This window comes from Meleagris gallopavo, chromosome 20 (assembly GCF_000146605.3).
Source record: "Meleagris gallopavo isolate NT-WF06-2002-E0010 breed Aviagen turkey brand Nicholas breeding stock chromosome 20, Turkey_5.1, whole genome shotgun sequence".
Taxonomy (NCBI): domain Eukaryota; kingdom Metazoa; phylum Chordata; class Aves; order Galliformes; family Phasianidae; genus Meleagris; species Meleagris gallopavo.
Window position 1 is genome coordinate 4,644,355 of NC_015030.2, and position 10,330 is coordinate 4,654,684.

Sequence of the window (10,330 nt, forward strand, 5' to 3'; positions counted from 1 at the left end):
CCGGGACCGTGCTCCCCGCCTCCCCTCCTCCGCGTCCCGGGATCTGTGCTCCGGGTCCCGCATCCCCGTGCCCGCTCTGCCCACGCGGATCCCGGTAACTTCAATCCAGAGGGGCCGAGCTCCAACGGCTCCGGAGCGGATCCGCTGCCAAAGCTCCAGCAGCGCCCCGAGGAGGTTCCCGTGCTCTCCGTGCCCCCCGTGCCGTCCCCCTCCCCCCGTTGGCAGCAGCGGCAGCCGGCGGCCTTCGGGGCCCGGCCCGGCGGTGCGGGGGCACTGCGCAGACAGCGCTGAATGTCACCGCGCCGGGGACCATAACAAAGACGCAGCCGCCGAGATCGTAGAGCCGAGCCAATAAAAAGCAAACTGATATTACAATTTTGATTTCCCTGGAGGGCCGAAGGGGCTTAATGTAAGAATTATTATCCATTGTGAACAGCAGCCGAAAGAAAGCACAGACAGGAAGATTTAATTTTTTTTTTTTAACTTAGCGGTTTTCCTAAGAAAGATATATTCATTGAAATTTATGCCGGCGGAGTTTGTTAACCCTCCCCTTTGACATTTCGAGCTTCTCCTGTTGCCAGAGGAGACAAGCCGAGCACAAACCTCTAATGCTCGCAATAACACCAAACGCTCAGGAGACGAACGCGATTCGGTGCAATTTCCCCTCGGTTCGGACAAACGGAGAAACGAGCGGAGGCCGCGGGGCCGCTCCGAGCGCTGCGTTACGGCACCGGCACGGCTCCGTGCCCACCGACGGCAGCGGGACGGGTCTGGCCGCGGGGATGCAACGTGTGTGAGCTCGGAAAGGTGCGAGCAAATCTCCTTCGCATGGCTGAAGAATCTGCCCCGTAAGGAGAAACGGTTGAGGGAATCGAAAAGCAAAAAGGTGAAAGCGACGCTAAACAGCATCGTTAGGAGAGCTTTAATCGTGGTGTGGTTCACAGCTCCTGCAGCTCAGCACCAACTCCCGTGCTGGAGCTGCCTGCAGGATGATCGTCTGCTTTCTGTTAGCGGGCTGATTGCACATGATTCACAGTAATGATTGTAATGGTGGTGATTTTCTTTCTCTTACCTTGCTCATGTAGCAGTGGTTCACGAACTGGTACAGCTTTCCCTTTGTCAGTTCGAAAGAGGACATCTGATAGGAAGCACATAAAATACCCTCACTAAAGAAAGCAGGAGACGTTTCTAACTGCTGCCTCTTCTCCGCTGGCGTCCCCTAATGTATATTCCTGTATCACAGGGATGAGGACAGAAAAACCAACCCAAAGGAATGAGAGTCAACTACTGCCTTTTAGAGCCCCAGAGATCGCCAGTTTAATACCATGCGTGTTCATCACTTGTCTATAAGGCAGGCATGAGGTGCAGATGGACATTCTGGGGATGTTATCTTTCCCCTCGGCCACACTTGTGTAAGAATTTGGGTTTCTCGGTGGCAGTTCTGGGTGGGAGCTGCCCAGGCACAGCTGTAAGACAAACCCCAAACAGCCTGAGACAGATGGGCTTCCTGCAGGTGCTATGAAGCACACCAAGGCAATTTCCCCTCAAATATTTGCTGCCCATGTTCTCTCCTATTACCCAGCGCTGATATTTGTCTGGGTTTATTCTTTTCATCGTTAGTTACAAACTTCTTACCCTGCAGACAGAGCCAGCTCTGTCAGCTTGGGGCTGAGCTCTGCCTCTCCAAAACACACCGTGCTCTCTTCCCCCTCTCCTCCTATGCCAGTAGATCCAGCAGACCTGCTGTATGTTTGCTATCAAGCAGCACTGATTACACATGCCATCATTTCTGATGTTGCTCATTAGTCTATATCATTATTAGCAATTCAAACCAGCAATTCGTTTCCAGCTGCAATCCTCTAATTCCACCAAGAAGGCTCCAAGGCTGCAGTTTGGGCTCTCAGCTTTTCCAGCCATTAATGCTGCAGCCCAAACTGGCCAGGAGCACCAAATAATAACAAAGTTAATTCATTAATAGTTGTAGCCTTTCCTCCAAGGCCGCTCCTGCAGGCGGCCAGGCACGGACTTTGCAACTCTCTTGCATCACGGTGTCCTTGGAGGGGGGGGAGGGCACCGGCCCCATTCATTCCTACCTGCCCAGCTGGGCTCTGGGTCTGCCCTTCTGCTTCTGTCAGGCCTGGCTCACGTTTGGATCAGTGGCCACTCTGAACACTGAGCTCTAATATGCTGAGGTCAAGAGCGTGCTGCAGAAAGACAAGGGAAGGAGGAATAGGTAGGCTCAGGGAAAAAAAAATAAAAAGCACCCAACCAACAATCAATAGGATGCCATGAGGTAAGATGCGCACAATGAAACCCTGTTCCAGGTTGCCAAGGCAAATCTGTCAATAGAGTATTGAACAAGCAAATCTGACTTGCAATTATCGTCTCCTTCTAAATACAAGCTGCCCCTTTGCCTTGCAGTTCAAACCCCCTTGCTGGTGCTGAGTGCTCGGATATTGCTGGCCAGATCTGCTTCAAAACAGTGATGGAAGAGCCAACCCAGCTGGAACCGGGGCTGGAACCTGCTTTGAATTTGTGCTAAAAACCCCTGGATCATCCCCACCACCTTTGCTGCTGCAGCTGAAGCGATGCATGCCAGCTCCAGCACAACAGGCATTCCAAAGCAGCAAACTCCCTTTGCAATAAACTCTTTGCAGGAACATGGAACATGTGAATCTATTTTCAGACACCATTGCAGGAAGAAAATCAACACACGGAGCACCCGGCACCTGCAGCACTCGGGAAGCATCACAGATTGCTGCTTCCCCCTTCTGGGGGTCCCTGCCCACCCCATCCTGCCACCTCTCTGCCCTCCCCAGCCCCCTCACCACAGCAGGCCTGACATCCTTACAGCACCAGTGGGGAGGGCAGAGCCAAGCAATGGATTTCCAGGAGAATCCATCCCCTGGGGGCTTACATGGGAACCCCCCCCCTTTCCCAGAGCCCTTCTGCTGTGCCCTCACCCCCAGCCTTACACATGGGTGCTGGAACTTGAGGCCATCTGCCCTTAAGCTTCTTAGAGCCAGGGAAGTCAGGAGCAGCGCAGAGGAGGGAGGCAGTGCTGCTGTGCAGAGCTCAGCACTGATCTGAGCCAATCCCACAGTCCCACATCCCCCAGCCCAGAACATCCCCCAGCCCCGAAGTGCTGGCACACACCAGCGGGCACTGACTGGAGCATCCCCAAGGGCATCCCTATGCCCCATAGGCACGGCTGTGTGTTTGGGGCAGGTGGTGCAGCACCATTGGTCTCATCCTGCATCTCCTCCATGGCTCCTCTCAGCTCCTCGAGCATCCCTGGAGAGGGCTGAGCTCTCCTCTGCCTCTTATCACTTAAGCTGATGCTGCTCCTTGGCAGCTGAGTGTAATTATGAGCTTTTCTCTTCCAGAAATGGCTTTGTGCATGTTTCTGCCACTGGGGCTGCAGTCTGTTGATGGCAGTGTGAGGAGTTGCTCTGAGTTAGAGAAGAACCAGAGCGCTCTGTGCAAGCTTTTCTCACCGTCCCCATTCACTGAATCACAAAAACTTCCATTGGTGAGGACTGAGGTGCTGCTTTGGGAACACTGCTTTGCCATCACTGGAGGCATTCGGAGTGCACTGCACTCTGTGCCTTCCCTGTGCTTCAGGGACCCTTGAAGGGAGAGCAAGTCCCTTTTCCATCAGAGCAGGCTGTGAAGCTGCAGCTCCATTCACACCGAAGGGGCAAGGCCAGACAGCTGCAGGCAGACAGACAGACAGACACCCACACCCAGCAAGAAGAAGCAGGGCCTCTGAACCTGCTTCTTAACGAACAAAACCACCAAACGACTCGGAGCGGTGAGTCAAAGCTCATACCTGCGGGGTCCTTCTCCCTTTTGAGGAAAGCAGCCTGAGGTTCCCATCTACAAACACAATCTCGACGTGCCAAACTGCGGCCGGGTGCAGGGGTTGGTGCTGCGGTCTGATGGATGGATAAGGGCTCTGCAGGTGGACGCAGCTCTAAGCTGAGCATGTGGGCTGCAGCTTTGGATCGTGGGCAGGAGGAAGAAACTCCCTGGGCAGGATTTTGGTTTTGAAAAGCTAAAGCAGCCTTTTGACCTTTTAGTTATCTAAGGCAAAGAGGATTGGACCCGCTCTACCTGGGGTTTCTTTTAGAAATGCCATCTTGAAGAGAGCACTAAACTCAGGGAAAACCAGTCCCCGAACTGTCCTTGGGAAACAAACCACCAGCCTAAACCTCAGCAATCATGGGTGCTGCTGGAATCACCGTATGCAGCAAAACCTGATTGCTCCACCCATGTGGCTGCAAAGCAAGCTTGGGCCGTGCTGACAGAGAGCAGCATTTGGATCAGGAGCAGGAACCCCACACTGTGCTGCTCCAGTGCCACCCCCCAGGGAGCAGGGATGAGCCCTAACTACAGGACAGGGCACCCCAGCAGCTTTATCTCCTACACAAACCCTCCCAGCAAATCCCCCTGAGCAGGATTAGCCCCTGCGGCCAGGCCAGGCAGTCTGAGCTGCTCACCCACTGACTGATGGATTGATTTATTCGCTGAGCTCACAGCTGAGGAGTGTGTGCTGCAGCTTGGTGCTGCCATGGGCTGGGCAGGAGAGCAGTGCAGGAGGTGAGGTGGGTAATTGCCCACAGACAGCAGTGATAATTAACTGGTTTGGGCTGGGCCGCCTTCAGGAGCTGCAGGTGCAGGCAGAGCCCCAGGAGCAGCAGCAGCAGCATCCCAATCACGGTGTGGGGACTGCACGCATCAGAATTCGTGCCATCAGCCTGTGGCTCGACTGAATGGGCCCAGCTGCACACTCAAGCAGCAGGGCTGGGACAGCACACGGAGCTGGGGCACGCACAGGGCTTGGACATGCATGTTGCTTGTGCAGCAGAGGCAGGAAGCGGGCGGCAGCGCTGTGGGCAGTTTCTATTCTGCCTGCACCTGAGCCGAGGCAGCAGCACAGCTCCCTGCAGCCTTCCCTTCCTCCCTCCCTCCCTCCCTCCTGGTTTCCTTCCGCCCTGCTTTGCTCCGCTGAGCGTCACCTCTGCTTGTGTAGCTGGAGCCTGACTGCAGAGCCATTTCAGCAGCCCAATGACTGCCCCAGCACGTTATCCCTTCAGTGGATTACACCAAATATTTGTGTTTGCAAAGATTTCAGGAAGATTTCCCGTGCACGCCATCCACCCTCTGTGCATTACACTGTCACTAGAAAGCTCTCTGCTATAAAGCTGCTCGGCCCAACCCAACCCAAGAGGAGCCATGCTAAACCCCTTGGAAAGGCCACAGATTTGCATGGGGGTGGGAGACCACCCGTGCTTTCAGGGCAGAACCCGCAGGCCCACACTGCACACATGTGTTAATCAGGGCAATGCCAGCCCCTGGCAGTGGCCATGTAAGCACTGCAGCACTCTGCTCCCCAGCAGGTTCCTTGTGCTTGGCTGCCCCATGCCCGAGTGGGGCTTCTCCATGGAAAGCTGCAGCCCCGCTCCCTTCTCACTTCCCCTTCTCTCAGCTGAGCACTCTGGGCAGCTATTTTTAGGCTGCTGCTCGCGGTCTGGTTTCCCCTGGGGATGCTGAGCAGGTTTGGGGAGCTCCAGCTGCCTCTCGGGCAGTGTGAGAGATGCTCGGCTCCCCAACACGTGCAGCGCTCTGCAGCCACCCTGGCACAGGGCTGCAGCCACCCTGGTGCAGGACTGCAGCCACTCTGGCACAGGACTGCAGCCACCCTGGCGCAGGACTGCTCCACACTGCCCTCTCACCCTAAAGGCATTTCCCTGCCCCAGAACTTCAGCAGCTCCAAGCCATGTGCTAGCTGCAATCTCTGCAGCACACTTGCAGGCTTTCTGCACCAACACTGAAGAACTGAGGACAGAGATGGATACACGGCTGCAGCCAGCTATCAGCACCACCTGTGTGCACTGTGATGGCCCCATAGTGCCTGGAGAGCCCAAGGATCCAAAGGGGACACTGTGCTCACTGCTGTGCCACCTGTGCCCCAACTGCTCCAGCCCCGGCCCTGAGGCCCAGCTGTGCAGATCTTAGGTTAACCACGGGTTTTCACACGGGAACTTGGTGCAGGGGGGAGCTCCACCCAGGCCAGGGAAAGAGATGCAGAGCTGTTGTCAAAAACACGTGCCTTGTTTGTAGTCAGAGAGGGGACAAGTTGCCGTTCCAGCTGCTAGGGTTTCTTCTCTGGATTAAAGCTTTCCCCTCTGGGTCATCATGTCAGGATCAGGAATCAGCCCCTATTGCAGCTCTGGGGCTGCAGGACCTCCCTGATCCCCCGCCCCCTCCCTGATCCCCAAGCAGAAGGGCTTTTGAGACATCTGTCTGAAGTTTTGCACTTCCTGCTGAGCTTTCGAGACTTTGGAAACCCTATTCCAAAAGGTGACCTGTGATCACACTGTGAGGAACCCTATGTGCATCTCCCAGGGCATCTGGAAAACCCAGCACCAGTTTGGTCATAGTGCTGCAGGGGCTGAACTGAACAGGAAGGAAGACGTTAGGGAAGGTCCTCGCAGCCCTGTGCCCAATGGCACTGCCCTGAGCCACCCCTTTGGGGGCTTTGGGACAGGATGCTGACACGGGGTGTGCTAGGCAGCAGGAGGCTGTGGGGTGCAGAAAGCGGCAGCGCTGATTCATGGAGCTCTGTCACTATAAGAACAGCCCCTGTCCTTATCTGTGGGGATTTACTGCCCTCAGCCAGGAAATACGGCCGCCTGGCCTCGCTCACACTTCACAGCCCACACGCAGCCCCAGAGCTCAGCTTTTCCCCAGGTGACATCCTCTGGGCCGTGGCATCACCACTGCGGTGATGCTGTCCCCATCTGCGGTGACCCGCGGTGAGCTGGGGCTCACATCCAGCTGGGTCCCCAAGGGAGGTGACAGGCAGCACCCTGCCCTTGGGGTGATGCTGCGGGGACAGTGGAGGCAGTTTCATTTCTCCCACCTACCCGTTGTGCTGCTGGGGCACACCCTTTCCTCTGGATGGGTTCCCCCAGCCCTGCTCCAGTGGCAGGCAGTGGTGGTGGTGGTGACAGCTGTCCCCTCTCCTCCTGCATCCCTGCGTGAGGTGGGAACCTGGGCTGTACGTACCAGCACCCCAACTCTGCTCACAGCTTGTTCATGTGCAATGCTGTGAGCAGCACCGTGACATGATGCACGCTGTGCTGCGTCCTGTGCACTGGGGGGCACAGGGGTGTGCAAAGTAACGCTACGCACCAGGAGATGTGCACAGGGTGGAGCAAAAAGCAGATATGGGGTTGTGTGGGACAGGGCTGCGGGTGCATGGGATAGGGGGTGATCAGGGCAAGGCTCCAGGTGTGGGAACTGTGCCGCAAAGTGGGGCTGGGGGGGCCTCCGGGGCGGCTCCCGGCTCTACTTCCATGTTTGGGCCATGGCTGCAGCAGAGCCATAAAAGGCGGTGTGGGGAGGGCGCTGGCTCTGTGCCGTGGGTGTGCAGGGTGTGGGGCCGGGCACAGGGTGCTCCTCCAAAGATGGGGCCCCCTGGAGTGGCAGTGGTCCGGGTCCAGCAGAGCTGCCTGTGCCTGGCTGGCCCAGGATAGTGCGTGGGTGCTGGGGAGCATTGTCCTGTGTGGGTAAGGCTGGAGCCAGAGCCGTGTCGCTGTGCCCCGCTGCTGCTGTGCCTGTGGCTGGGATCAGTCTGGGGCTACTGCAGATGCTGAGGTGGGAATTGAGGACACTATCAGGAGCCGAATGCTCAAGGATGAGATCCAGGCTGAGGCCGTGCTGCTGATCCATCCCAGGGCACGCGTGGGCACCGAGGGTCTCAAGGGGGAGATGCTGGGGCAAGGGGCTGAGTGGGGGAAGCGGTGTGCAGGTTGAGGGCCTGATGCAGCGAACCTGGTGCAGGTGTTTGGGCTGAGCAGAGCCAGGCAGGACCCCATAGCACAGACTGTAGGCCAGAGTTCAGCACGTGGGGAGGAAACGTTGTCCGGCTGCCACCTCCAGACAGCAAAAGGGAGGCAAAAGTGGAGTCTGTGGGACTGTGGGGCGGTGCAGGAGGACTCATCCATTTGGGATCCTGCTCTGGCTGTTCCTAAGGACTTCCTCACTGGCAGGGCTCACCAAACCCCGAGAGAACAACAGAGATAAGCAGATAACAGATCAGAGTGCAGTGACTAACTGACAGGAAAGCCCAAATGTGCCACCAGCCGCTGCCCGGGGCGCAGTGTGAGCCAACCCACAGGAATGCAAAGGCAAACAGCGAGCGGGGCGATCGCCGGCACCGGGTGGGCTTGGGCACGGTGAGCAGCAGGGCAGTGGGAGGGACGTGGCACTGAGCTGGGATGTGAGGCAGATGGCTGCTGGGGCACTCCACAGTGCCATTTATGGGACATTTCAGGTCGGGCTGAGCGCAGGCTGGGAGCCATCCTGGGACGGTGCCCTGCTCGTGGCATGGCAATGGGGCTGCCCCTCCCAGGCTGCCCCCCCAGAGCTCCATCCCTGCTGCTGGATCAGCTCGAGAGGGATTCGTGGCCATGCAGCTGCTTAATACGAAGCACAACCGCAGCCATTTTAGACCTGGCATTGCACAAAGCGAAGTACATCCCCATTACCTGCACTGCTGCAGATGCGTCCGTCCGCCTGCCTCGCTCAGCCCCTGCACCACAGAGGGCTCAGGGCTGATTCATCTGCTGCTTTTTCTCCTGCTTACGTACGCTCACATTGTTCCTTCCCCGCCTGAATGGCTAAATTAAGCCCAGCAACAATGGGCCATCGATTATCCTATTGTATTCCATAGGGCCTGGCTTGGTAACTGGTTCTGGGGACAGCAAGGTAGGAACAGCCCATGCTCATGCCACCCTCAGGAGCCCCACAGCCGATGTCCCGATACCACAGCAGCCTCTGTCCTCTGATAACAGTGGCTCAGCAGAGCCATGTGCAAGCTGCCTGCTGCCGGCAGCTCACCCCTCTGCCACCCCCATGTGATGGCAATGCCATGCCGTGCCGTGCTGCGCCACGCTGTGCTGTGCTCAGCCATCCCACGCCATGCAGGAGAACATCCCTGGCAGCATCATGTCTCAGCCGCCCATTTCTTCCCATGCCACCCATTTCAACAGTACTCGTTCCGAGTCCTTTTATTGCCTGAGCTGCTGACAAGTGATTTTTCAAGAACAGAAAGGTCAGCACATGCAGCCCCGCGGCAGTGCCCTCCCGGGGTCTGCGGGCATGGCTCCTCCCTGGCCATTTCCACAGGGCTGCAGTGCTGCTGTGCATGGCAGTGCCAGGTGGGGTTGGGCAGCAAGGTGAGGGCTGGGGGTGCCCCGACCCCCCTGCTTGGTTCTGCCTCCCTGGGCTCCTGGGCAGCACTGGGAATCGGGGCCCCGTGGTGCGGAGCAGCAGCCGTGGGGTCGGAGCAGCCCCGTGTGCTGTGCGGGGGGAGCCGGCAGCACGGTGGTGACGCTGCTGCTGGGTCTGCAGCAGGGATGCTTCGCCTGCAGATCTCCTACCTGCGTCAGCAGCTGAATTCCCTCGCCTCATCCCTGCTGGCAGCTCCTTAACCCTTTCCTCCCGCTGCCCGTGGAGGCACGGGGCTGAGCACACGGGATGAAGGGCAGCCATCACTGTGCCCGTGAGCTCCTGATGCGGGTGGCTGCAGCGTGGGGCCTGACCCTCTTCCCGCAGTCCGTGCCTGCAGGAGGGAACGAGGAGATTTTCCAGCTGGGGGAGCTGCTCCTCGCCCTGCTCGCTGTGCCCAGCTCCGTGCCTGGAGCGCTGCCTGGGCTCTGCTCTGCACGGTGCTCCTGCAGTGGGGTCAGCTCTCAGCTCTCTGCAGCTCATCCCCAGCGGTGCCACATCCCCGAGCAGTATAGAGCCATGCACCCCGCGGGTCCCCCAGCCCCCTGAGAGCCATCGGCACAGCCAGCGCCCGCCCAGCATCACTGGCAGCCGCGCAGCCCCCGGGGCAGATTTATTACCCTTGGCAGAAGGCCCAAAGGCCAGCTGGTGTTTGGGCCGTTTCCAAGGTTTCCAGTCACCGCTGGAAGTCCCCCTCAGCCGCCCCCCATGCAGTGTGTGGGAATTGGGTTCCTGGGACAGGACCCAGCTGCTGGGACCACCCGTGGGCCGCCCACCCCTGTCTGTGCTCCTTTAAGGACTTTCCCTTAAGGGTCCCTCTGATGGGGACCAGGACCATTCGGAGAGGTTTGCGGTCACCCCACAAAGGCAGGCAGCACCCTGTGAGCCCAGCACTCCAGCAAGGTCCCCCCGCACCCTATGGGATGGCAGCTCCATGCTGCGAAGCTGTGGAAGTGACTCCGGTCACCCGGCCACCGCCCTGGGCACCGCAGGGTTGGGCAAGGCAGAGGCAGAGGCAGAGGCAGAGGCA